This window comes from Protopterus annectens, chromosome 8.part0 (assembly GCF_019279795.1).
Source record: "Protopterus annectens isolate FY-2018-M chromosome 8.part0, PAN1.0, whole genome shotgun sequence".
Taxonomy (NCBI): Eukaryota; Metazoa; Chordata; order Ceratodontiformes; family Protopteridae; genus Protopterus; species Protopterus annectens.
In genome coordinates, this window is record NC_056741.1 from 252,895,917 (window position 1) to 252,922,431 (window position 26,515).

Genomic DNA, 26,515 nt, shown 5'->3' on the forward strand with positions numbered 1-26,515 from the left:
CTATCTTATGACTTTCAGTCTCTCTCTATGCAAGACATTGTAATCACTCGGTAAAACAATTTCAGTGACCAATGATAACATTTGTCTTCTTTTCATGGATTACTATACCTGGTTATCTTGCATCTATTATTTTAACTGTTGGTAATGGGTAATCTCATGTGATACAAATGTCATCATTCTCTCTAATCCTTTGTAGCTCATGTTTCCAATGCTTCGCAGCTACATCAATATTGTAATGTTTGCAGAATCCCCAATGCAGCTCTTGCCACATTATTATGCCTTTCAGTACACATGCCCTTTGCCATCAGAGTATCACACACAGCAACAAGATGCGCGACGGTTTCCAATTCTGTTTCACAAAACCTGCATTTGTCTGCTTCTCCCACATGTTCAATGTACTTCATAAACCAACATGTATGCAAGTCCACTATCCTGGGCTGCTAATATTAACCTTAAATCTTTTGGTTTAAATTCACCTCTCCTTAACCATTCATGTGTCAGATCCTGATCAACATGAGGTTGTTCCAGTTTTTTGCACTTACAATTATATTTATAGCTTTTTCCTCATTTCTTGCCTTCTCATCTGATCCTTCTCCTTATATTACTTCTTTTGTTTTTTGGCACATTCAGTTGTGCCTGATTTTTTTGTCTACTTGTGATTTATTTTCCATTTCTACTTGACACCGATATGTTTCTGTTAAATTAAGCAGGGAAGTCATCTTAGATTTGTTTACTTCATGTTTCAAAACTTTCACCATATCTGGATCTGATGAGGTCAGCAGATATGTGCATGCAGCCCTATAACTCCACTTATACATGTACTCAATTTTGAGGAGGCCCACACCACCTTCAGAATGAGGAATATACAATCTTTCCTGCATCATTTTATAACTGTGAAGCATTTTTCTTGTTTTCTGCCCCCATAAAGGATTTGGGAATAAAAAATATTTAAAATTTGTAATGAGTAGTTTCAGTGCAGCTAGTGGGCGGCCGCGGTGGTGCAGCAGTTAGCATTGCTGCCTCACAGCAAGAGGTTCTCCAGTTCGATCCTCAGCTGGGGTGCCTTCTGTGTGGAGTCTGCATGTCCTCCCTGTGGTTGCGTGGGCTTCCTCCGGGTGCTCCGGTTTCCTCCCACATCCCAAAGACATGCTGTAGGTGAACTGGACACTCTAAATTGGCCCTAGGTGTGAGTGTCTGCATGTGTGTGCCTTCTGTGGGAGGTTGGACGCCGGGCTGGCAACTTGACACTGTAAAACTCCACTGCCAATCATGAGCGGACAGGTGATCCGCTGTGGCGACCCCTAACCGGGAAAAGCCAAAAGAAGAAGAGTTTCAGTGCAGCTAGCAGGTTTAGACTGTGTAAAACTTCATGACAAGATTATATATATAGTTTCTGCAGTCCTTTAAATGCTTCAGAAATTGTTTGTCCCAGCCTTATGTTTATTTTGAAACCAAAACGATTTTTTTTGTTACATAAACAGCATTTTCAAAGAATACCATAAACACAGTCTGAACATTTCTAACGTATTGCTATGTAAAAGCAAAATAAAGTACATTTTCTAATGGAAATATTATTTGAATTAATTTTAAGTAACATGTCACATTGACAGGAAAAGCATAGTATCTTGTTATATAATATAATTTTACAAAGTAAAGCTCTATGACCATAAATGCTGTATGCAACAATTTTAAATGATTCAAGTTTAGAGACTTAATTCTAAGAAATATTACATGTTCCTGTTTGGGTGCAAAATTAAGAGTAATGACTAAAAATAGGGAATCATCACCTTTATATTTTACTAGATCATTCAGATCGATGTTATGCGATCAACTGCCACTTTTAGCTTTTAGTGAAGCTAGCAAACTAGGTTCTTTTAATGCAAAATATCCTTCTTATATAAAATATAACATATATATATAATATATATATATATATATATATATATATATATATATATATATATATATATAATATATATATATATATAGATATATATATATTTATATATATATATATATATATATATATATATATAATACAACTAAAACCTTATACTATAAGTAAAGTACAGTTTTGTACCTACCATAAATGTAGATGTCCGATAGATATGCAACTGCAGTCATAACATATGGGTTGTCCTGCCTCAGGCAGCCCTCGGTCGGCCGAATTCCAATGTCTGGGTCCGGCGTCGGCTGGTGTCGCCTCCTCTCCGACGTCACCACGGCTGGAGTATAAAGGCATCGGCTGACGCCATCTTCTTCAGTGTTTCTTGCCCCAGATGCCAGGTGCCCTCCTAGGAAGGCTAAATTTGGTAAATGGATAAAAATAATCCCAAACATACACAAAGTACAGTTTTGTACCTACCATAAATGTAGATGTCCGAACTGGATAGCATCTGCAGTCATAACAACTGGGTTGTCCTGTCGTCAGGCAGCCCTTCGGTCGGCCGGATTCCAAAGTCCGGGTCCGGCTTCGGCTGATGTCGCACTTCACCCGACGTCATCTCTGCTGGTCTTCGGGTATAAAGGCATCAGCCGACGCCATTTTCTTCAGTGTTTCTTGCCCCAGATGCCAGGTGCCCTCTTGGAAGGCTAAATTTTGGGTAAAAATGCCAATGTTTCCCAAAGGATAGAAGGCAAACACAAAAATAAGCATGTATGTACATATATACAAACAAATACACCATAAGAGACTCCCCCCCACCAGCTAGCTATTAGGAGGGTAAATACCCTAGGAGTACCACAGAGGGGAAGGAGGGAGGGTAATCCTGACTGCAGATGCTATCCAGTTCGGACATCTACATTTATGGTAGGTACAAAACTGTACTATGTCCTTCATGGATGCATCTGCAGTCATAACAACTGGGTAGAATACCATAGCCAACTAGGGGAGGAGGAAGAAAAGATTATGGTGTGGTTAAGATCCCTTGCAGTACAGCAGTGGCAAACCCTGCTCGGGATCTGGAATACAGAGGTAGATTATAATGCTTGGCAAATGTATGCACGGAGGTCCAAGTAGCCGCCTCAATAATGTCCTTGGTTGCCACTCCTCGTAAGAAGGCTGTGGTAGTGGCTGCTGCTCTTGTAGAATGAGGTCGTATGTTCTGTGGAATTGGTTTTCCATGGAAGGAGTAACAGAATCGTATGCAATTTCCTATCCATTTGGAGATTGTCTGTTTGGAAATTGCTTTTCCTTCCCTTCCTGTTGCATAGGCTACAAAAAGCTGGTCAGGTTTTCTGTTACTTTTTGTTCTGTCCAGGTAGTAGCGTAGCTGTCTGTGTACATCCAAGGTATGCAGCATTCTTTCCCCTCTGTTTTGTGGGTTGGGGAAGAAGGTAGGTAGGTGGATTGCCTGGTTTAAGGATACTCTGGATACCACCTTAGGCATAAATGTAGGATTAGTCCTCATGGACACCCTGTCTTGGTGGAAGATTAGGAAGGGTTGTACTGCCATTAGGGCCTGAAGTTCAGAAACCCTCCTTGCTGAGGTTATTGCCAGTAGGAAAGCAGTTTTCCATGAAAGATGCTGTAGGTCTGCTGTTGCTGCTGGTTCAAAAGGTGCGAGAGTCAACTTTTCTAGCACAAAGTTCAAATCCCAAGCTGGCAGTGGTGGTTTCCTAGGAGGTTTTACATTCTTGATCCCTCTGAGGAACTGCCTGAGTAGAGGATGCGAGAAGACAGGTGGATCAAAACTGTATTCTGCTGAAATAGCTGATGCATGTATCTTGATGGAGGAATAGGACAGGCCTGTATGTAGAAGCTCTGCCAAGTACTCCAGAATGTTAGCCATATCTATATTCGACACATCCTTCCCTCTTTCAGCACTCCAAATGACAAACCTTTTCCATTTCCCTGCATAGTTCCTTCTTGTTGAAGGTCTGCGGGCTTCAAGGATAATGTCTTTAACCCTTTGGGAAAGATCTGGAATAGTTGCTGCTATGTGATGTGCCATGCAGTCAGTTGCAACGTTTTTAGGTTTGGATGCATGATGCTGTAGTTGTTCTGAGTTAACATCAAAGGCATCAGGGTATTGACCACATTTTGTCCCGAGACATGCTCCTCAGCAATGGGTACCAGTGTTGTCTTGGCCAGTTTGGAGCTATCAGGATTATCCTTGGACGTTCCTCCTTGATTTTTAGTAATACCTTGTGTATCAAGGGAAGAGGTGGGAATGCATATGCTGTCAGGCCTTTCCAGCTGAAGGAGAGCGAATCCACTTTCGATGCAAGTGGATGGAATGTCCTTGTGCAGAATTTTTTGAGCTGGTGGTTGAGAGGGGAAGCGAATAGATCTATCTGTGGCATTCCCCATTTCTTTGTGATGGTCTTGAAGATGTCCGGGTGTAGCATCCATTCGTGAGCATCCGAGGTGGTTCTGCTTAACATGTCTGCTAGAGTGTTCTCCTTTCCGGTACAAACATTGCCTGTAACTGGATGTTGTAGCTGAGTGCCAGGTTCCAAAGGTCCAAAGTCATTCTGCATAGGGGGTATGAATGAGTGCCTCCTTGTTTGTTGATGTACCACATGACTGTGGTGTTGTCTGTCCTTATCATCAAATGGCCTTCTTTGAGAAATGGTCTGAATTTTTGGATTGCCAGTTTTACTGCCAGCATTTCTTTTAGGTTGATGTGCAGGTGAAGCTGGTCCTGCGTCCACAATCCTTGCACGCATTTGTCCAGCATGTGAGCCCCCCATCCTAGGTCTGAGGCGTCTGTTGTGATGGTTTGGCTTGCTTGATATTTGTGAAAGGGTAAGCCTGGGTTTGACTGGCATGCTTGAGCCCACCATAGGAACTCCTGTTTTAGGCATGGAATTAGTGGAATTTCTGCTTCTAGGCTGTGCCTGTGTTGGGACCATAAATTCTTTAGGTACCACTGTAGTTTTCTCATATGCAGTCTGGCATGTGGAACCAAGATTATGCATGATGCCATGAAGCCCAAGGCCTGCAGAACTTTTCTTGCTGTTAGCTTGCTGTGGTTTGTTAGTGCCAAGAAGTAAAGAGGGAGATCTTTTTGTTTTTCTGCAGTTAGGAATGCCATTTGTTTTACTGTGTCCAATTCCGCGCCCAAGAAAGTCCTTGTTTGGGATGGAATCAGCCTTGACTTTTGCAAATTGACTGTGTATCCCAGTGCTTGTAGCAAGTAAATGACCCTTTGCAAATCTGTTGTCAGCTTGCTTTTGTTGTCCCCTTGTAGCAGGCAGTCGTCCAGGTATGGATAAATTTGGATTCCCTGTAGTCTGCAGTGGGCGATTACTGATGCCAGGCATTTTGTGAATACTCTGGGCACAGTAGATAAGCCAAAGGGCAATGCTGAGAATTGATAGTGCTCTGATCCTGCAAGAAATCTGAGGTATCTTCTGCAAATTGGTCGAATGGGGACGTGCAGGTATGCCTCCTTGAGATCTAGAGTTACCAGCCAACACTCCTTGCCCAGCATGGGAAGAAGTTGCTGTAGGGTCAGCATTTTGAATTTTGGGACAATGATGTATGTGTTTAAGGTGGACAGATCGAGAATAGGTCTCCAACTTTTTTCCTTTCTTGGAACTAGGAATAGTCTGGAGTAGAATCCTTTGCCTTGCTCTGTTATTGGTACTCTTTCCACAGCTCTCATCTTTGTTAATTGCATTATCTGCTGTAGAGCTTCTGTTTTTTGATTTGGAGGTAGGTTTGGCATTCCTCTTTTGACTGGTAGAGTGTGGAAGTGGAACCGGTAACCTTGGTCTATGGTTTGCAAAATCCACTTGTCTTTTGTGATGTTGTGCCAGTTCTTTGAAAATAAGGTTAATTTTCCGCCTAAGGGTGCTGCTATTTGTTCCCTGGTAGGCGGGGTTAGAATCAAGTCACTGAGATTGCCCTGTTGTAGTGGCAGTGGCTGTGCCTGTGGCTCTGTTATTACCTTGCCACTGTCGTCCTCTGTAGGCACCCCCTCTGGATTGATTTCTGCCTCTGGAACGTCTATTCCTGCCCCTTTGGGATCTTGTGGAGTCAGGAAAGGACCAATTTTTGGCAGGCCAGTTCCTGCTAAACCTTGGGGGCTGAACCTGCAAGAAATCTTTAACCGTTTGTACAGATTTTGCCTTTTCTTCCATTTTCTTCATTACCTGCTGGGCAGGTGTACCAAACAAACTGGTCTTATCCATAGGAGCATCTAATAACTTAGCTTTAACATGATCCGGTAAAACTTGTCCCTTCAGCCATGCATGTCTTCTTATCACTGTGCCAGTCATGGCTGATCTAAATGAAGCCTCCAGTGCATCATAGCCACATTTTAAGGAATGGTTACTAACCTGTTGTATGTTATTTACCATTTCTAATAGGTTTTTCTTATCTATAGAGTCATCAGAGGATAGCTTTTTAGTTAACTGATCAAGCATAAACTCTTGGTATTGTATCATGTGAAACTGACAGTTTAAAGCTCTAGCTGAGAGAGTAGCAGAGGTGTAAACCTTTTTGCCCCATCTGTCTAAAGACCTGGCTTCCCTTTCAGAAGGAATAGGGTTTTTTGCTGTGGTCGAGGCTACTGCCTTAGGGCCCTGGGATATAGTTTGGGGTCTGCAAGTGGGGCCTTGTATAGGTGATGATGAGTGTCTGGCACCCTGTAAAATCTATCTGGTTTGGCAGGTGCTGGAGGTAAAGAATCTGGTGTAGTGCAAACATCATTAAATGCATCGTCCACAACAGAGAGGACAGGAGGAATAGCTAAGGGCCTGTGTTGTGGTAGGTGCAGAAAAGTCCTAAGTCTTTTTCTGGAGTCTGAAAAATCCTGTTCCTGCCATTGGAAATGTTCTCTCATGGCATGTAAGGTTTCCCCAAAGGAGAATTCTTCTGGTGGGGAAGCAGCTGGAATGGATTCTTCAGCATCTGAGTCCTCAAAATTGGAGAAAGGAGCCTCTGAGTCTTCCGCAGAATCATCAGAGGACACAGGCTCGAGGGGCTCTGCTCTAGGTCTCTTTTCTGGGGGCTGAGAGGCCCTGTCTGGGTGAGATTGAGATCCCCTAATTAAGGATATTAAATCTTCTGCCAGAGTAAGCATTTGTGAACTAGAAGTGGGCCTGGTTGAGGGGGGTTTAACAGGCACTGACTTAGTAGATTTCGCAGCTTTAGCCCTGGCAAAGGCCTTAATAGACATGGCTGCAGGAGGCCTAGCAGCACCACGTGCTGGGGTAGAGACATCCAGAGGGATGGTGTCTGATAAGTCACTAGTAACCACTGTAGTAGGTAAAATTTCTGAGGCCGATTCAAGTAAAGTAACCGGAGCCTCAGTAGTAGTCATTGATTCGGCTGTACTCTGATCAGTTTTCTCGGTTTCGGCCGAAACCGAGACACTCATGATTTGCTTAACCATGGTTTCAGCCGAAACCGCGGACCGCGAGTGTCGGTCTTTTTCTTTGCGTTTTTTAACAATTTGGGTAGTCGGAGGATCCGACGGCATAATGTACGCAAAATCAGAGCCGAAAAACTGTTCAGCACACTCCCACCGACGTCTAAGCGTTCGTCGGTTGAAAGGAGCACAGGCGAACAGGCTGCTACGTCGTGGTCTGGGCCTAAGCAAGGCAAACAGTAAGAGTGGAAATCTTTATGAGGTATTTGTTTCCCACAAGTTAAACAGTTATTGACTTTTTCTGACATCGGCTGAGGCAAGAAAGAGTCCCCAACGGGGTACTTAGCTTTTAGAAGTCTTCGAAGGAGTATTCGGTAGTAGTAATCTCTGGATCTGACCGACCGGCACTTGCGAACAGCTTCTGCTTCGGGCGCCACGCGGCAAGAAAGACTGAAGAAAATGGCTTCGGCTGATGCCTTTATACCCGAAGACCAGCAGAGATGACGTCGGGTGAAGTGCGACATCAGCCGAAGCCAGACCCGGACTTTGGAATCCGGCCGACCGAAGGGCTGCCTGACGACAGGACAACCCAGTTGTTATGACTGCAGATGCATCCATGAAGGACATCAGTAATAAACAGATACACCATAGGAGATACCCCCAGCTGAAGGGAAGAGGGGTAGGGACCCAAAAAAGAAGGATACAGAGGGGTAGGAGGGAGGGAAAATCCGACTGCAGTTGCATATCTATCGGACATCTACATTTATGGTAGGTACAAAACTGTACTATGTCCTTCAAGAATGCAACTGCCGTCATAACATATGGGTTGAATACCATAGCCAAGCTGGGGGTGGATGGAACTAAGATAAGGATGGTGTAGCTAAAATCCCCTGCAGGACTGCCGAAGCAAAGCCTGCTCGGGATCTGGAGTATAAGGGCAGGTTGTAGTGCTTGGTAAATGTATGCACGGAGCTCCATGTAGCAGCCTCTAAAATGTCCTTTGTTGCCACTCCTCTTAGGAAAGCTGTGGAAGTGGCTATAGCTCTGGTGGAATGTGGCCTGATATTGGCTGGCACACCTTTTCCATGGAAAGAGTAGCAAAATCTCTGATGCAATGTCCAATCCATTTTGAAATTGTTTGTTTTGAGATTGCTTTTCCTTGCACTCCAGCAGCATAGTCTACAAACAGTTGGTCAGACTTTCTGGTGGCCTTAGTTCTGTCCAAGTAGTAACGTAGTTGTCTGTGTATGTCCAAAGTATGCAGTAGCTTTTCCCCCCTATTTTGAGGATTGGGGAAGAATGCAGGCAGGTGAATAGCTTGATTTAGAGACACCCTGGAAATAACTTTGGGCATGAATGTAGGATTGGTTCTTAGAGAAACTCTGTCTTGATGGAAAATGAGGAAGGGAAGCACTGCCATGAGTGCCTGTATCTCCGAAACTCTTCTTGCAGATGTGACTGCCAATAAAAAGGCAGTCTTCCATGAAAGAAATTGCATTTCTGAAGTTGCTGCTGGCTCAAATGGAGGAAGAGTTAATTTTTCCAACACATAATTGAGGTCCCATGCAGGTACTGGCTGTTTTCTGGGAGGTTTGATATTCTTCATTCCTCTTAGAAACTGTCTTAGCAAGGGATGAGAAAACACTGGAGGGTCACAGTTGTATTTTGTTGAGATTGCTGAGGCATGAATCTTTATTGAAGAGTATGAAAGTCCAGTATGAAGTAGTTCTGCCAAGTATTCTAAAATCTGAGGTATACTCGGTAATGCTGTGTCCTGATCCCTGTTGGCATTCCAGATGCTGAATCTCTTCCATTTGGCTGAATATGTTTTTCTTGTGGAAGGTCTGCGTGCTTCCAGCAAGATTTCTTGAACCGATTTTGATAGAGAGTTAGGTGGAGAAGTCATGTTAGCCTCCAGGCTGTCAGATGTAATGATTTCAGGTCTTGATGCACAGTCCTGTAATTGTGTTGTGTTAGGAGCAGGGGCCATAGGGTCAGAGGCCATGGTTTGGTCCGAGTTATGGTCAATAGCAATGGGTACCAGTGTTGCCTTGGCCAGTCTGGAGCTATCAAAATACCTGTTGGTTGTTCTGCTTTGATCTTCAGTATCACCTTGGTCAGCAGAGGCAGAGGAGGGAATGCATAAATTTTTAGAGAATTCCAGCTGAAGGAGAGAGCATCCGTTTTCCAGGCTAGAAGATGCTGAGTCCTTGTGCAGAACTTTTTCAGGTGATGATTTAAGTGGGAGGCGAAAAGATCTACATCCTGACTTCCCCATGTCTTTGTCAGTTGAGAGAAAATGTGACGGTGCAGCATCCATTCGTGTGGATCCATGAAATTTCTGCTCAGGTTGTCCGCCAGTACATTGTCCTTGCCTGGTACAAACTGGGATTGTAAATGTATCTTCAGGCTCAGGGATTTCTCCCAGAGAAGCATTGTTAGTCTGCAGAGGGGATAAGAATGAGTGCCTCCCTGCTTGTTTATGTACCACATGACAGTGGTGTTGTCTGTCCTTATCAGCAAATGTCCTTGTCGTAGTGATTTTTCGAAAGTCTCGATTGCATGTATCACTGCCAACATTTCCTTTTGGTTTATGTGCAGATGTCTTTCCTTCGGGGTCCATTGCTCTTGAATGCATCTGTCCTCCATGTGCGCCCCCCCATCCATGGTCTGAGGCATCTGTTGTAATCATTTGGCCTGCTTGAGGTCTGTTGAAAGACATGCCTTTGTTTTGCTGACTGGCTTGAGCCCACCATAAAAATTCTTTTTGCAGACATGGAATAAGTGGGATTATGTCCTCTAGGCTTTGGCTGTGTTGAGACCATAAGTTTTTTAAATACCATTGTAGCTTTCTCATATGAAGTCTTGCCAAAGGTATCAGAAGGATGCAAGATGCCATGAACCCCAGGGCCTGCAGGATTTTCCTTGCAGTCAGCTGGGAGAGTTTTGCTAGGCCTTTGAAGTACTCTGGTAAATGCTGCTGTTTTTCCTCTGTGAGGTAGGCCATTTGGTTTTCTGTGTCCAGTTTGGCTCCTAAGAAGATAATCTGTTGGGATGGCAGTAGTTTTGACTTCTGGATGTTGACTGTGTATCCCAAGGCCTGCAGTAGATGCATGACATAGTCCAAATTTTCTTTTAAGGTTTTTTGTTGTCTGCTTGTATGAGGCAGTCGTCCAGGTAGGGGTATATTTGAATCCCCTGCAGTCTGCAGTGTGCCACTACTGAAGCCAGGCATTTCGTGAACACTCTGGGTGCAGTAGATAAGCCAAACGGCAATGCTGAGAATTGATAATGCTCTGTCCCTGCAAGAAATCTGAGGTATCTTCTGCAGCTTTGTCTGATTGGGACATGCAGGTATGCCTCCTTGAGGTCCAGAGTGACCAGCCAAGACCCCTTGCCCAGCATGGGAAGGAGTTGCTGCAACGTCAGCATTTTGAACTTTGGCACTATGAGAAAAGTGTTTAGAGATGACAAGTCCAGTATGGGTCTCCATTTGTTTTCTTTTCTTGGAACAAGGAAAGTACAGTTTTGTACCTACCATAAATGTAGATGTCCGAACTGGATAGCATCTGCAGTCATAACAAGTGGGTTGTCCTGTCGTCAGGCAGCCCTGCAGTCGGCCGGATTCCAAAGTCCGGGTCCGCCGGCTGATGTCGCACTTCACCCGACGTCATCTCTGTTGGTCTTCGGGTATATAAGCATCAGCCGACGCCATTTTCCTCAGTGTTTCTTGCCCCAGATGCCAGTAGCCCTCTTGCAGGCTAAAATTTGGATAGATGCCAATGTTTCCAAATAGATAGAGGTAAACACAATCATAAGCATATATGTACATATATACAAACAAATACACCATAAAAGACTCCCCCCCAACAGCTAGCTATTAGGAGGGTAAACACCCTAGGAGTACCACAGAGGGGAAGGAGGGAGGGTAATCCTGACTGCAGATGCTATCCAGTTCGGACATCTACATTTATGGTAGGTACAAAACTGTACTATGTCCTTCATGGATGCATCTGCAGTCATAACAATGGTAGAATACCATAGCCAACTAGGGAGGAGGATAAAAGTAGATTATGGTGTGTTTAGGATCCCTTGCAGTACAGCAGTGGCAAACCCTGCTCGGGATCTGGAATATAGAGGCAAATTATAATGCTTGGCAAATGTATGCACGGAGGTCCAAGTAGCCGCCTCAATAATGTCTTTGGTTGCCACTCCTCGTAAGAAGGCTGTGGTAGTGGCTGTTGCCCTTGTAGAATGAGGTCTTATGTTTTGTGGAATTGGTTTTCCATGGAAGGAGTAACAGTATCGTATGCAATTTCCTATCCATTTGGAGATTGTCTGTTTGGAAATAGCTTTTCCTTCCCTTCCTGTTGCATAGGCTACAAAAGTTGGTCAGTCTTTCTGCTATTTTTGTTCTGTCCAAGTAGTAGCGTAGCTGTCTATGTACATCCAAGGTATGCAGTATTCTTTCCCTCTGTTTTGTGGGTTGGGAAAGAAGGTAGGTAGGTGGATTGCCTGGTTTAAAGACACTCTGGATACCACCTTGGGCATAAATGTAGGATTAGTCCTCATGGACACTCTATCTTGGTGGAAGATTAGGAAGGGTTGCACTGCCATTAAGGCCTGAAGTTCTGAAACCCTCCTTGCTGAAGTAATTGCTAGCAGGAAAGCAGTTTTCCATGACAGGTGTTGTAGGTCTGCTGTTGCTGCTGGTTCAAAGGGTGATAGTGTCAACTTTTCTAGCACAAAGTTTAAATCCCAAGCTGGTAATGGTGGTTTCCTTGGAGGTTTTACATTCTTGATTCCTCTGAGGAACTGCCTGAGCAAAGGGTGCGAAAAAACAGGTGGATCAAAGCTGTATTCTGCTGAAATAGCTGATGCATGTATCTTGATGGAGGAGTAGGACAGGCCTGAATGAAGAAGTTCGGCCAGATACCCCAGAATGTTAGGCATATCTATGTTTGACACCTCTTTTCCTCTTTCCGTACTCCAAATGACAAACCTTTTCCATTTTCCAGCATAGTTCCTTCTTGTTGAAGGTCTGCGCTTCAAGAATAATGTCTTTAACTCTTTGTGAAAGTTCTGGATTAGCTGCTGCTATGTGATGTTCCATGCAGTCAGTTGCAGCGTTTTTAGGTTTGGATGTATGATGCTGTAGTTGTTCTGAGTTAACATCAAAGGCATCAGGGGTATTGGCCACATATTGTTCCGAGACATGCTCTTCAGTAGTGGGTACCAGTGTTGTCTTGGCCAGTTTGGAGCTATCAGGATTATCTTTGGACGTTCTTCCTTGATTTTTAGTAGTACCTTGTGTATCAAAGGAAGAGGTGGGAATGCATATGCTGTCAGGCCTTTCCAGTTGATGGAGAGTGAGTCCACTTTCCATGCTAGTGGGTGGAATGTCCTTGTGCAGAATTTTTTGAGCTGGTGATTGAGAGGTGATGCGAATAGGTCTATCTGTGGCATTCCCCATTTCTTTGAGATGGTCTTGAAGAAGTCCGGGTGCAGCTTCCATTCGTGGGCATCCGAAGTGGTTCTGCTTAATATGTCTGCTAGAGTATTGTCTTTCCCCGGTACAAATATTGCCTGTAACTGAATGTTGTAGCTGAGTGCCAGGGCCCACAGCTCCAAGGTCATTCTGCATAGGGGGTATGAATGAGTGCCTCCCTGTTTGTTGATGTACCACATGACTGTGGTGTTGTCTGTCCTTATCATCAACTGGCCCTCTTTGAGAAATGGTTTGAACTTTTGGATTGCCAGTTTTACTGCCAGCATTTCTTTTAGATTGATGTGCAGGTGAAGTTGATCCTGTGTCCACAATCCTTGCACGCATTTGTCCAGCATGTGGGCCCCCATCCTAGGTCTGAAGCGTCTGTTGTGATGGTCTGGCTTGGTTGACATCTGCGAAAGGGTAGGCCTGGGTTTGACTGGCATGCCTGAGCCCACCATAGGAACTCCTGTTTTAAGCATGGAATTAGTGGGATTTCTGTTTCTAGACTGTGTCTGTGTTGGGACCATAAATTCTTTAGGTACCACTGTAGTTTCCTCATATGTAGTCTGGCAAATGGGACCAAGATTATGCATGATGCCATGAAGCCCAAGGCCTGCAGAACTTTTCTTGCTGTTAACTTGTTCAGTTTTGTTAGTGCCAAGAAGTAAAGAGGAAGTTCTTTTGTTTTCTGTAGTCAGGAATGCCATTTGCTGTACTGTGTCCAATTCGCCCAAGAATGTCCTTGTTTGGGATGGTATCAGCCTTGACTTTTGTAAATTGACTGTGTATCCCAGTCCTTGTAGCAAGTAAATGACCCTTTGTAAATCCGTTGTCAGCTTGCTTTTGTTGTCCCCTTGTAGCAGGCAGTCGTCCAGGTATGGGTAAATTTGAATTCCTGTAGTCTGCAATGGGCGATTACTGATGCCAGGCATTTTGTGAATACTCTGGGCGCAGTAGATAAGCCAAAGGGCAATGCTGAGAATTGATAGTGCTCTGATCCTGCAAGAAATCTGAGGTATCTTCTGCAGATTGGTCGAATGGGGACGTGCAGGTATGCCTCCTTGAGATCTAGAGTTACCAGCCAAGACTCCTTGCCCAGCATGGGAAGAAGTTGCTGTAGGGTCAGCATTTTGAATTTTGGGACAATGATGTATGTATTTAAGGTGGACAGGTCGAGAATTGGTCTCCAACTTTTTCCTTTCTTGGAACTAGGAATAGTCTGGAATAGAACCCTTTCCTTGTTCTGCTGTTGGCACTCTTTCCACAGCTCTCATGTTTGCTAACTCCATTATCTGGCGTAGAGCCTCTGTTTTTGATTTGGAGGTAGATTTGGCATTCCTCTTTGACTGGTAAAGTGTGGAAGTGAAACCGGTAACCTTGATCTATGGTTTGTAAAATCCACTTGTCTTTTGTTATGTAGTGCCAGTTCTTTGAAAATAAGGTTAACTTTCCGCCTAGAGGAGCTGCTATTTGTTCCCTGGTAGGCGGATTTATGATTAAGTCACTGTGGTTGTGCTGATGTAGTGGCAGTGGCTGTGTCTTTGCCTCTGTTGTTACCTTGCCACTGTCGTCCTCTGTAGGCACCTCCTCTGGATTGGTTTCTGCCTCTGGGACGTCTATTCCTGCCCCTTTGAAATTTTGTGGAGTCAGGAAAGGACCAATTTTTGGCAGGCCAGTTCCTGCTAAACCTTGGGGGTTGAACCTGCAAGAAATCTTTAACAGTTTGAACAGATTTTGCCTTCTCTTCCATTTTCTTCATAACCTGCTGGGCAGGTGTACCAAACAAACTTGTCTTGTCCATAGGAGCATCTAGCAACTTAGCTTTAACATGATCCGGTAAAACTTGTTCCTTTAGCCATGCATGCCTTCTTATCACTGTGCCTGTCATGGCTGATCTAAATGAAGCCTCCAGTGCATCATAGCCACATTTTAAGGAATGGTTGCTAACCTGTTGTATGTTATTTACCATCTCTAATACATATTTCTTATCAAGAGATTCATCTGTGGTTAGTTTTTAGTTAACTGATCGAGCATAAACTCTTGGTATTGTATCATGTGAAACTGACAGTTTAAAGCTCTAGCTGAGAGAGTAGCTGAAGTGTAGACCTTTTTACCCCATCTGTCTAATGACCTTGCTTCCCTTTCAGAAGGAATAGGGTTTTTAGCTATGGTCGAGGCTACTGCCTTGGGACCCTGGGATATAGTTTCTGGGTCTGCAAGTGGGGCCTTGTAAAGGTGGTGATGAGTATCTGGCACCCTGTAAAATCTGTCTGGTTTGGCAGGGGCTGGGGGTAAAGAATCTGGAGCGGAGCAAACATCATTGAAAGCATCATCCACCACAGAGAGAACAGGAGGTATAGCTAAGGGCCTGTGCTGTGGGAGGTGCAGAAAGGTCCTAAGTCTTTTTCTGGAGTCTGAAAAATCCTGTTGCTGCCATTGGAACTGTTCTCGCATGGCATGCAAGGTTTCCCCAAAGGAGAATTCTTCTGGTGGGGAAGCAGCTGGAATGGATTCTTCAGCATCAGAATCTTCAAAATTGGAGAAGGGAGCCTCTGGCTGGTCAGTTATGTCTGATTCATCAGCAGAATCATCAGAAGACACTGGCTCAGGGGCTCTGCCCTAGGTCTCTTCTCTGGGGCTGAGAGGCCCTGTCTGGGTGAGATTGAGATCCCTAATTAAAGAAATTAAATCTTCTGCCAAAGAAAGCATTTGAGAGCTAGAAGAGGGCCTGGATGTGGGGGTTTAACAGGCACTGTTTTAGTAGTTTTGGCTGCTTTAGCCCTGGCGAAGGCCTTAATGGACATGGCTGCTGGAGGCCTAGCAGCACCACGTGCTGGGGTAGAGACATCCAAGGGATGGTGTCTGATAAGTCAACCACCGTAGTGGGTAAAAGTTCTGAGGTCGATTCAAGAGTTGTAGCAGGGGCCTCAGTTGTAAGAATAGGTTCAGCTGTACTTTGATCAGTTTTCTCGGTTTCGCCGAAACCGAGACACTCATGTTTGCTTTACCGTGGTTTCGGCGAAACCGCGGACCGCGATGTCGGTCTTTATCTTTGCGTTTTTAGTAGATTGGGTAGTCGGAGGATCCGACGGCATAATGTACGCAAAATCAGAACCCAAAAACTGTTCTGCAAACTCCGACCGACGCCTAAGCGTTCGTCGGTTGAAAGAGGCACAGGCCGAACAGGCTGCTACGTCGTGGGCTGGGCCTAAACAAGGCAGACAGTAAGAGTGGAAATCTTTATGAGGTATTTGTTTCCCACAGGTTAAACAATTGTTAACTTTTTCTGACATCGGCTGAGGCAAGAAAGAGTCCCCAACGGGGTACTTAGCTTTTAGAAGTCTTCGAAGTAGTATTCGGTAGAAGTAATCTCTGGATCCGACCGACCGGCACTTGCGAACAGCTTCTGCTTGGCCACGCGGCAAGAAAGACTGAGGAAAATGGCGTCGGCTGATGCTTATATACCCGAAGACCAACAGAGATGACGTCGGGTGAAGTGCGACATCAGCCGAAGCCGGACCCGGACTTTGGAATCCGGCCGACTGCAGGGCTGCCTGACGACAGGACAACCCACTTGTTATGACTGCAGATGCATCCATGAAGGACATCAGCCTTGAATAAAATCCCTGGCCTTGCTCCTGAGGAGGAACCCTTTTTATTGCTTTTATACTTAACAGCTTGGAAACTTGAGAGAGTGCCTCTGCCCTTTGATGATGTGGCAGGTTTGGCATGCCTTGTCTTATTGGTAATGTGTGGAAGTGGAATCTGTAACCTTTGTCTATCAAATCCAGAATCCAGTTGTCCTTGGTTAAGATATGCCAGTTTTGTGAGAATAAGGATAATTTTCCGGCCAAAGTTGCTTCTCTTTGAACCTTTGTAGGCAGAATGAAAGTCAAGTCATTGCGATTGTCCTTGTGGTGCAGCTGAACTGTCTGCGCCACTTCTTTGATTTGTAGGTTGCCATTGGCGTCCCCTGTGAGATCCTCGGTATTGCCCTCTACCTCGGGCACGTCTGCTTTTTCCCCTTTGAAACTTGTCTGAGCCGGGGAAAGACCAATTCTTTGAGGGCCAGTTTCTGCTGAATCTGGGTGGCTGAACCTGAAAGAAATCCTTGACTGTCTGTACTGACTTTGCTTTTTCCTCTATGGATTTCAATACATCTTGTGCATTAGCACCAAAAAGCTTCTGTTTTTCCAAAGGTGCATCAAGTAACTTTACTTTAACATGGTCAGGCAAAGACTGATCCTTTAACCAAGCATGTCTACGTATCACAGCCCCAGTCATAGCTGCCCTACATGAAGCTTCCAGTGCATCATAACCACACTGAAGAAAATGGTTATTAACCTGCTGAGTGTTATGTATATGTTCCTGCAATGCCTTTTTATCAATAGGCTCAGGAGAGGCTAACTTTTTCTGTAAGTCATCCAGGAGAAATTCCTGGTACTGAAACATGTGAAAAAGGCAATTTAGTGACCTCATGGCCAGGGTAGTGGAGGTATATACTTTTTTACCCCATCTCTCCAGGGACCTTGCTTCCCTGTCCGCTGGCAGTGGGTTTTTGGCAGAGGAGGTAGCCACTCCCTTGGGGCCCTGTGAAATGGTTTCTAGATCCACAGAGTGGGCCTTAAAAAGGTGCTTGTGAGTGTCAGGGACCCTATAATATCTGTCCGGCTTGACAGGGGCCGGAGGAAGAGAATCAGGGTTAGCACTGGAGTCAGAGAAAACATCATCCAAAACATCCATAACAGGTGGAATAGCTAAAGGTCTGTGCTGGGGAAGCTTGAGGAAGGTACAAAGCCTTTTCCTGGAGTCAGAGAATTCCTGACCCTGCCATTGAAAATGTTCCCTCATGGAATGCAGGACTTCACCAAATGAGAAATCCTCTGGAGGGAGGCAGAGGAATTGATTCCTCAGCATCAGAGTCCTCGTAGGCCTGGAAGGATTCTTCTTGGGTATCAGAATGTTCAGAATCCCCAGAGGCTTCATCCGAAGAGAGGTCATCCGCCTGCTCAGTTCTGGGCCTTTTCTCTGCAGGTGGCTGAGAACCCCTCTCCGGATGAGGCTGAGACCCCCTGATAAGGGAAATAAGATCAGCAGCCAGAGACATGATCTGCTTATCAGAAGAAGGGGCCTGGGCAGTAGGTTTAGGATGGGCCTTGGCCTGACTGGCGGCCTTAGCACATGCAAAGGCCTTGATGGACATGGATACAGGAGGCCTAGCAGCCCCACGTGCAGGCGTAACCTTGTCCACAGAAATGGTGTCGGGTAGATCCAGAACTTCGGTTTCCGGAGGAAAATCAACAACCGGCACCGGAGAGATCTCCGAGACCGAAGGTCGTGTTAACGCTGTGTCGTCGGCCTGGAGCGGTAGATTTACCACTTCCGAAGGGACCGGAGCACTAGCAGAGAGTTTGGGAGTAGCATCGGTAGTGGACGCAGGCCGAGGATGTCGGTCCCGGTCCTTGCGTTTTTTAGCAGATTGGGTAGTCGGTTGATCCGACGGCATGATATACGCAAAAGATTCACCGAAAAAGTCCTCGGCGAATTCTGCCCGGCACCTGAGAGTGCGCTTATTAAAGCAAGCACAGGCAGCACAGGCCGAGACGTTGTGGTCTGGGCCCAGGCAAGGAAGGCAGAGAGAATGGAAGTCCTTATGAGGTATTTGTTTACCACAAGACAAACAATTATTAACTTTCTCAATTTGTTCTGACATCAGCTGAGGCAAGAATAAATGTTCCCCAATGGGGTACTTAGCTTTTAGAAGACTTCGGTACTGAAAACACAGGAGCTGACCGACCGGCACTTGCGAACTGCTTCTGCTTCGGGCACCGCGCAGCAAGAAAGACTGAAGAAGATGGCGTCGGCTGATGCCTTTATACTCCAGCCGTGGTGACGTCGGAGAGGAGGCGACACCAGCCGACGCCGGACCCAGACTTTGGAATTCGGCCGACCGAGGGCTGCCTGAGGCAAGACAACCCATATGTTATGACTGCAGTTGCATTCTTGAAGGACATCTGTCCCTTTCATTTCACTTAAAACAATATTTAATAGTTTTTAGCAATTTCAGTTCCCATTCCCAGGATCCAATATAAACATACACTAAAAGGATTCCCTTACTATCATTAAAAGCATATAAAACTTTGGCATAATGTTTACAAAGTACGGCAGTACCTATTTTTTAAGAAAAAAATCAATAACATTTCATATTTAAAAAAATATTTAATCAATATTATCATTCAATATGTGAGTTTTGTGAAAAAGAACAGATTATGTCTATATAGAGTGAGATAGGAAATTTACCCCAGGGATCATGTCATTCGCCGTGCTAGACAGGGTTCCAGGGAAGTAAATATTGTGGGAAGAAATAGCCAGGGAATTGTTACAGCTAGGCTTGTACAGGCCCTAGGGCCGATAGCCTAGTACCAACCTATCAACCTATAATTATCACATTTGCAGCAGTGAGGAATTTGAACGTTAATTGTTATCGTAAGTGCAACTTAAACTATGTGCAGCTTTTTCACTGCTCCAGTAGCATTATAGCTCTTTTGGTAAATTATCATAACTTATCCATCCTGGAAGGAGGAAGGCTTAGTGTCCAGAAGCCCCTGCAGTATGGTCCTAGTAAGATTTGTCATGCACCTGGAGAAGGAGTCCAGTTTGCAATGCTTTGCAAAAGTATGTACAGAGGACCAAGTAGCTGCTTCTAGACTGCTTCCGGGCTCCATCACTTTCCTATATGTCATCAAAGATCAGGTTCTAAAAGAACGTGCCTGCATTCTGCCTAGATCTGTCATCATAAGAATGACAGAAAGCAATAGCTAGGGACAACAGTCCCATCTTAACGTAGTCTGTTTTGATATGGCTTGTCTTTTCTTCGTTGCATCATAAGAGATAAACAGCTGTTCAGCTTTCCTAAAGGACTTTGTTCTGTCAAGATAATATCCACGTTGCACTATCCAGAGTAGGAAGAATCCTTTCTCCTCGATTTTTACAATATGGATAAAAAAAAAGAGACTTGATGGCTTGATTCAATGTAAACTCAAACGTCTTTTGGTATGAATAAGAGATTTATTCTTAAAATAACCCTGTCTCTATGGAAAACCAAAAAGGGTTTACCCACCATAAGAGCTAACAACTCAGACGCTCTTCTTGCAGAAAACAGACCAATAAAGTAACACAGTCTTCTATGCTATGAGCAGTTAATCAGCAAGATGAGTGGGTTCAAAGGGAGACAAAGTTAACTTTTCCAGCACAAAGTTAAGATATTAAGTAGGTGGCCCTGTTTTCTGGGTGGTCTTACATTGCAAAAACCCCTTAAAACTCTGCTTCACCAAATACAAGAACAAAGGAAAGGGGGGATCCAAAGGCAAACATGCAGAAATGATTGAAAGATGAACCTTGACAGATGAATAAAACAGGCCACAAGACAGCAACTCACAAAATATTTAAGAGGAAATTGCACACACTCTGATTTCTAGAGTAGCACCAACTAAAAAGTCTTTTCCCCTTTGCTAATACAAGACTGCCTAGTAATGGGGTTTTCTTGCCTCCTTCAGTACTTGCTACACATCCTCATGATGTGGGAGTCTAAAAGGCATGAAAATTGGATCATCCATGCAGTCAGCTGTAGTTTTATACTGGGTGAGTAAATCCAATCTATGCGGAAGCTGTAGTCCATAAGGCCAAGTCCATAAGAAGGAAGAACCAATGCTCCTCGAGTCAGAAAAGAGTCACTTCAGTGATCTTTGGAGAGTTCTTCTGAGTCTGCAAAATTACCTTGGATATCAGTAGAAAGGGTGGAAATTCATTAATGAACATTCCAGACCACATGAATGATAAATCACCTATTTTCCAGACCTGTCTGCAAGGAGTCCTGGTGCAGAACTTGTTTGTCTGTTTTGAAAGGAGGTGAACAAAGTTATTTGGGGTATTCTCCACAACTTGATAAAGAAGACCCCCCTCATTCACTTTCCATTTGTAAAGGTCTTGTCCTGATCCTTCTCAGGTTGTCTGTCACTACATTTTACTCTGATGGCATATAGGAAACTTGGGGCATTAAATATTGCTATAGGGCGACCTTCTCAAGCTACCTTAGCCATCCTGCCCAGACGGTGAGACCTGGCACCTTCTTGGTATATACCACATCACTGTGGTCTTGTCTGTAATCACCTGCACATGTCCCTGGGACCACAGGTGATGAGGAGATTCTATAACATGGATCACAGCTAATATCTCTTTGTTATTTGTGTGCTGTAGCAGGTCTGTTTCATTCCAGAGACCTTGCACATTTACCCATACTGAAACTGCCTGGAAAGAAAAATATGATGTGCCTGTTGTCACACATGGAGCTGAGGTTGAAGAAAGAATGGTAGACATGCATGCATTCAGAGCATCATGTTGTCTTCATCACAGCAGCTCTCTCTTCACAAAACCCAAAACTGGAATCTGAAATTCCAAAAGTTGAGAATGTTGGGTTCATTTAGTATTAAATTACCATTGGCTTTTTCTTATGGGCAACCTGGCAAGGAGAATCATGACAAGCATGGATGCCATGAAACCTAGAATCCCAAGACACTCTCTGGTCGAAGTCTGAGACTGATAAGAGAAGCTCAGGAAGATTTCCAGATACAAGCTCAGTTTCTCTGAGTTAGAAAAGCTATTTGCAGGGAAGAATCTAGAATGCATCCTAGAAACACAATCCTGAGAGAAGGAATTAAGGAGGATGTTTGGCTTCTGACCTGACAGCCCAGGCTGAGAAGGATAATTGTAACTCATGAAAGGGACTTCTGAGACCTGAAAAAAAGGCTGCAAGGAGGAGTAAGTTGTCTAAATAAGGAAACATGGGGATGCCTAGTAGTCTGCCATTAGCTATCACTCAAGCTAAACATTTTGCAACATCCTTAGAGCTGTAGGTGACCCAAAGGGTAATGCAGAGAGCTGACAATGTGATCCAGACACAGAAAATCTGAGGAAGCCACTCAGCTCTGTGGCAACAGTGATATGATGATGATGATAATCATTATCTCTACTGTCACAGAGTAAAACATCAAAGGTCACCAGCAAGTAGGAGCTCCACTATCTCCAATCCAAAAAACTGGATTGCAAAAGCATAGAAGGAAAAAAGCACTTATCTCAATACAATCTACACAAGGAATGATCTGGAGTCTGTCTGCTTTTTGAAGAAGGGGGATTTGGACTGGATTTATTTTGTTTTTAGAAATAAAATTATTTACTTGAAGGGATTTCTGTAAATACTTGGACTCTTGACAATCCTGTGCTGAAATTGTTGACACAGAGTAGGAATATGATGACTATTTTTTAAGTCTAGAATTACCATGAAACCTAGAAGTGGAATAAGAGTAACAGACTGTGTAAGCTCAACATCTTGAACTCTGGCAATTTTATAAATGTTAAGAAATGATGGTCTCCAAGAATGTTTAATTCTGGAACAGAATCCTTTTCTTCTTTAGTTTTGAAGCACTTGTTCTATGACCCCCCCCCCCTTAGATATGCATATGATGAAGAACCTGAGGAAAAAATTCTGTTTGGTTTGGAGGATTTGAATAATGAAGGAGTGAACCCCCCGTTTCATAGAGCATGTATTATACCTTTTTATATCGGGGCTGATGACATTAAGAATATCATCTACAAATTTTGGTATTTGATCAGCAGTGACCAGGGTTTGGTGAAAATTTTGGGTACCAAACCGAATTTCATATATAAGATGGGATATAATTTAAAAAAATTACTACAACACCACAAAGGTGACAATAGTAACACATCTAAGAACACATTAAGCAGAAAATGTGGATTTTGCAATTATTGCAAGTATATGTGTTGTGATAAAAAAATCCTTCTACATAATGGACACAAAAGTTCAATTGTCTGTAAAGATGGTAATTGTAATACGAAATATGTTGTCTATCTAGCCAAGTGTGATATCTGCACGGCATTTTATGTTGGCAGAACAGAACGCAATTTGAAAAAACGGATTTATGATCACATATACAGAATTAAGACAAGAGATACAACTAATGCATTGTACAGACATGTTGAGTTATTAGGAGAACAACACATTTTTAAATTTGCCATCTTAGAAGTCATCCCCAATGACACTAGGGGAGGTGATTTTAAGGGATTACTAGCATACAGGGAAGCATGGCGGCAAATTTATTTGGATGCCACGAGTCCACCTGGGTTAAATGATAGTATATTCATAAAATCATTATTATACTTTTAGATCTAATTTTATTATTATTTTTTAGATCTAATATTGTACTATTGGTCAATACCTTTGAATTGTTATAGTACACTCATATTGTTCCAACCATTAAGAACTGTATTTGTTAGTAATTTATTTATCCAGTACATCAGTTAATACTAACAACAACATTTATTATATAGGTGTTTTAATCAATCTTGTTTATATAGTTCATATATACAGTTTATATTTTACATATTTTAACTTATTATTAATATATTCCATCAACAATATATTTGTATATTTATTTTTCATGGATTTTATTTATTAATTTTATTAAATATTTCCAAATTTTCTATGAAAAAATTTTCTATGATGAATATTTAGTATACATTTATATTTATCTTAAAATAGTTTTTCAAATATTTATGATATTTATTCAACCAGTAGGATCACCACTGTTTTATTAATACAAATTTCTAAGTTTTATTACAGAGTTTACAACTCATTTACTACCTATCTTAGCTTGAATTATATTCATTTTTATGATATGGGTAGGAAGTACATACAAACATCAATAAGATAGTTCTCAATAAAATAATATATTAGAAGTACATATTTTTATAACTATGAAAAATTCATATTATTATAATATATGAGAATTTGATCTCAGTAACATTAGTTATTAAATAATTCTTATTGGTTTACAAGTTAAAATATTCCAAGACAGGACAAAAAATTTTTCATGGTTTAGTGAATTGTTTTGGACACTATACATCACAAATCACATTATATTATATTAGTGTATGTTGCTTAGATATTATTAGTGTATTAATTTGATTATACACTCAACAAGGTTTTATGAATTAGTAGGGTTGCTTTTTATAATGTATGTAGAGCTGCTGTTTTATGTATATAGTTTCATGTATATATTTACTGATATAGTTTATAGAAATTTCAGTTGATATCTACACCGTTTTATTCAGTTAATTGTTGACAACATTTCATTTAGGCATAGAATGACTAGTGTTTAATATTTGCTGAATGCATGTTATATTATTGTTGCGCGATATAGCAACGATTTTTAGGATACATTGTATCTTTAAAAAGCAATACATTTTTGGCGCCAAAGGGTTTATTTAAACTAAGTGGGTCACGCTCAGTTTTAGTTCTGAAGAAGACCACTAATTCTGGTTGAAAGCGCTAAACTAGTGTGTTGGCGTCCTTTTCTGTTTCTTGTTTTTTATCGATTCATCCGGTGCTACGTATTTATGGTTTAGCTATGTTTTTGTCTTGTACATGAATATCCTATTCACGTACCATCATAGCAAGTTGATGTCAGTTTTGTCTGTATGTTTTCGTGAAAGTATTGGCGTTATGTGGAATTATTAAACCGTTGCAGAACTTCATATCATGGTGATTATTGGGATTTAAAGCGCTAATTGGTGGAATCTGAGGTACCTGCTGTTTTTAGAAATAAAATTATTTACTTGAAGGGATTTCTGTAAATACTTGGACTCTTGACAATCCTGTGCTGAAATTGTTGACACAGAGTAGGAATATGATGACTATTTTTAAGTCTAGAATTACCATGAAACCTAGAAGTGGAATAAGAGTAACAGACTGTGTAAGCTCAACATCTTGAACTCTGGCAATTTTATAAATGTTAAGAAATGATGGTCTCCAAGAATGTTTAATTCTGGAACAGAATCCTTTTCTTCTTTAGTTTTGAAGCACTTGTTCTATGACCCCCCCCCCTTAGATATGCATATGATGAAGAACCTGAGGAAAAAATTCTGTTTGGTTTGGAGGATTAGGGGGCTTTCCCAAAAATGGAGCTATATCTACCCATAGAGAGACAGTCTCAGAAAAGGAAAACTCCTCTACAAGACAGACTGATGCTTAAAACTCCTCCACAAGAGAGACTGATGCTTATGAAGAAACTATCAAAGAACTCCTGTCCCACTCATTATCAGAATCCTCTGATAAAACATCTTCAGAATTTGTGGAATTAACAGCCCTCTTTAGATTTTTCTGCTGTTCCACATGATTCAAAAACTGCAATATATCCTTAGTTAAGGTAAGTAATTCATTAGTCTCTTTATACAAAATATGTCTAGCCTTTTGTTTCTTTGCTGTAGACCCATCCTTTGAATGAGAAAGACTGACTGAAGGATTGTACTTTAACTCAGGAACCAAGTCTCTTACCCTGGCCCCCCAGGAAGAACCTCCCAGAGAACCTCTCACAATCAAGGAAGATGGTTCAAGCATGCTCAGTATGGACACTGGAATAATTGCAGAGCATGTGGCTAACCCCCAAACCATGGTGGTAGAATGGACAACACTACAGGGTCCTGGGGAAACCCAATGAATGGTCAGAGGAACAAGCCATGATTACTGCAGAGTCATCCAATGAGTGATATGTAGACTGAGCTCACAGTGCAGACAAGGATTGTTTATTTTGTTTTTTACTTTTAGATACAACTGAAGGAGGAAATGTAGGACCAGTAAAGGTAACCATGTTCCAGCTACAGGAGAACCCCACCTTCGGTAAGCACTGCTGGAACCAGTTGGTCAGAAGGTAAACTGTCAATCTAGTGTTCATAATCAATACATACACTTAAACTTCTCATTACAGCTCCCCCCTAATATCACAGAAGTAAATGCACAAGCAGTACACTTTTTCCTCCTCAACTCAGAAGTCCCTTTTCACAAAAAGTGTCACTGAATTAAGTAAAAATGAAGGTATGTTGTCATGACGTGTATGCAAGAACCAAAATACACTCAAAATACAATTATAATCCCTTTAAATATATAATTATATTTCACACCGAAAAAATAAAAAGCAGCACATTTTCTTCATAAAAAGTGCCCCAGACCTAGTTTGTTAGCCCAGATACTAAAAATAACTTGGATAAAAAGACACTTATACTAAAATGTCAATACAATAAGTTAACAATATTCTCAAAAGAGACTGTCTAAATTCATGTATATCATACATATATATATATATATATATATATATATATATATATATATATATATACACACTAACACACACACACACACACACACACACACACACACACACACACACACACACACACACATACACATATACATTTGTGTGAAAGGGATCTCCAGAGGGAACTTATCTGCCAGAAATAAAAGATCGGAGCCGACAAGCTATCTTCAGAGACCCAGAGGTGCTCTAACATGGGTCACACGAAAGTAGTGAAGAAACGGAGACCCAGGCTGCTGTTTTCTCCCTATGAGCCTTAAAACACAGCAACCCTGGTGCAAGTGTGGATGGCAGCCAAAGATTTTTGTAGACTGGCTGGCCATTATATGCTGGGCAGGATATAACCCAAACAGCTACAGGCTACTGCATCATTGAGAATAGCAATCATCCTGTATAACATTATGAGGAATTTTTCTGGCTCATTTCTCATTTCAGAGGTACTCTGTCCAACACAGTCCCGAAGTATCTCAAGTTCTTGT

At 42.5% G+C, this 26,515-nt stretch overlaps 1 protein-coding gene across 3 annotated transcripts in view; it reads right to left on the reverse strand.

Moving 5' to 3' along the window:
* The window catches only part of CREB3L4 (cAMP responsive element binding protein 3 like 4), a 467,239-nt gene that overhangs the window by 159,813 nt on the left and 280,911 nt on the right, over window positions 1–26,515 (reverse strand). The gene's annotated exons all lie outside the window — the stretch shown is intronic.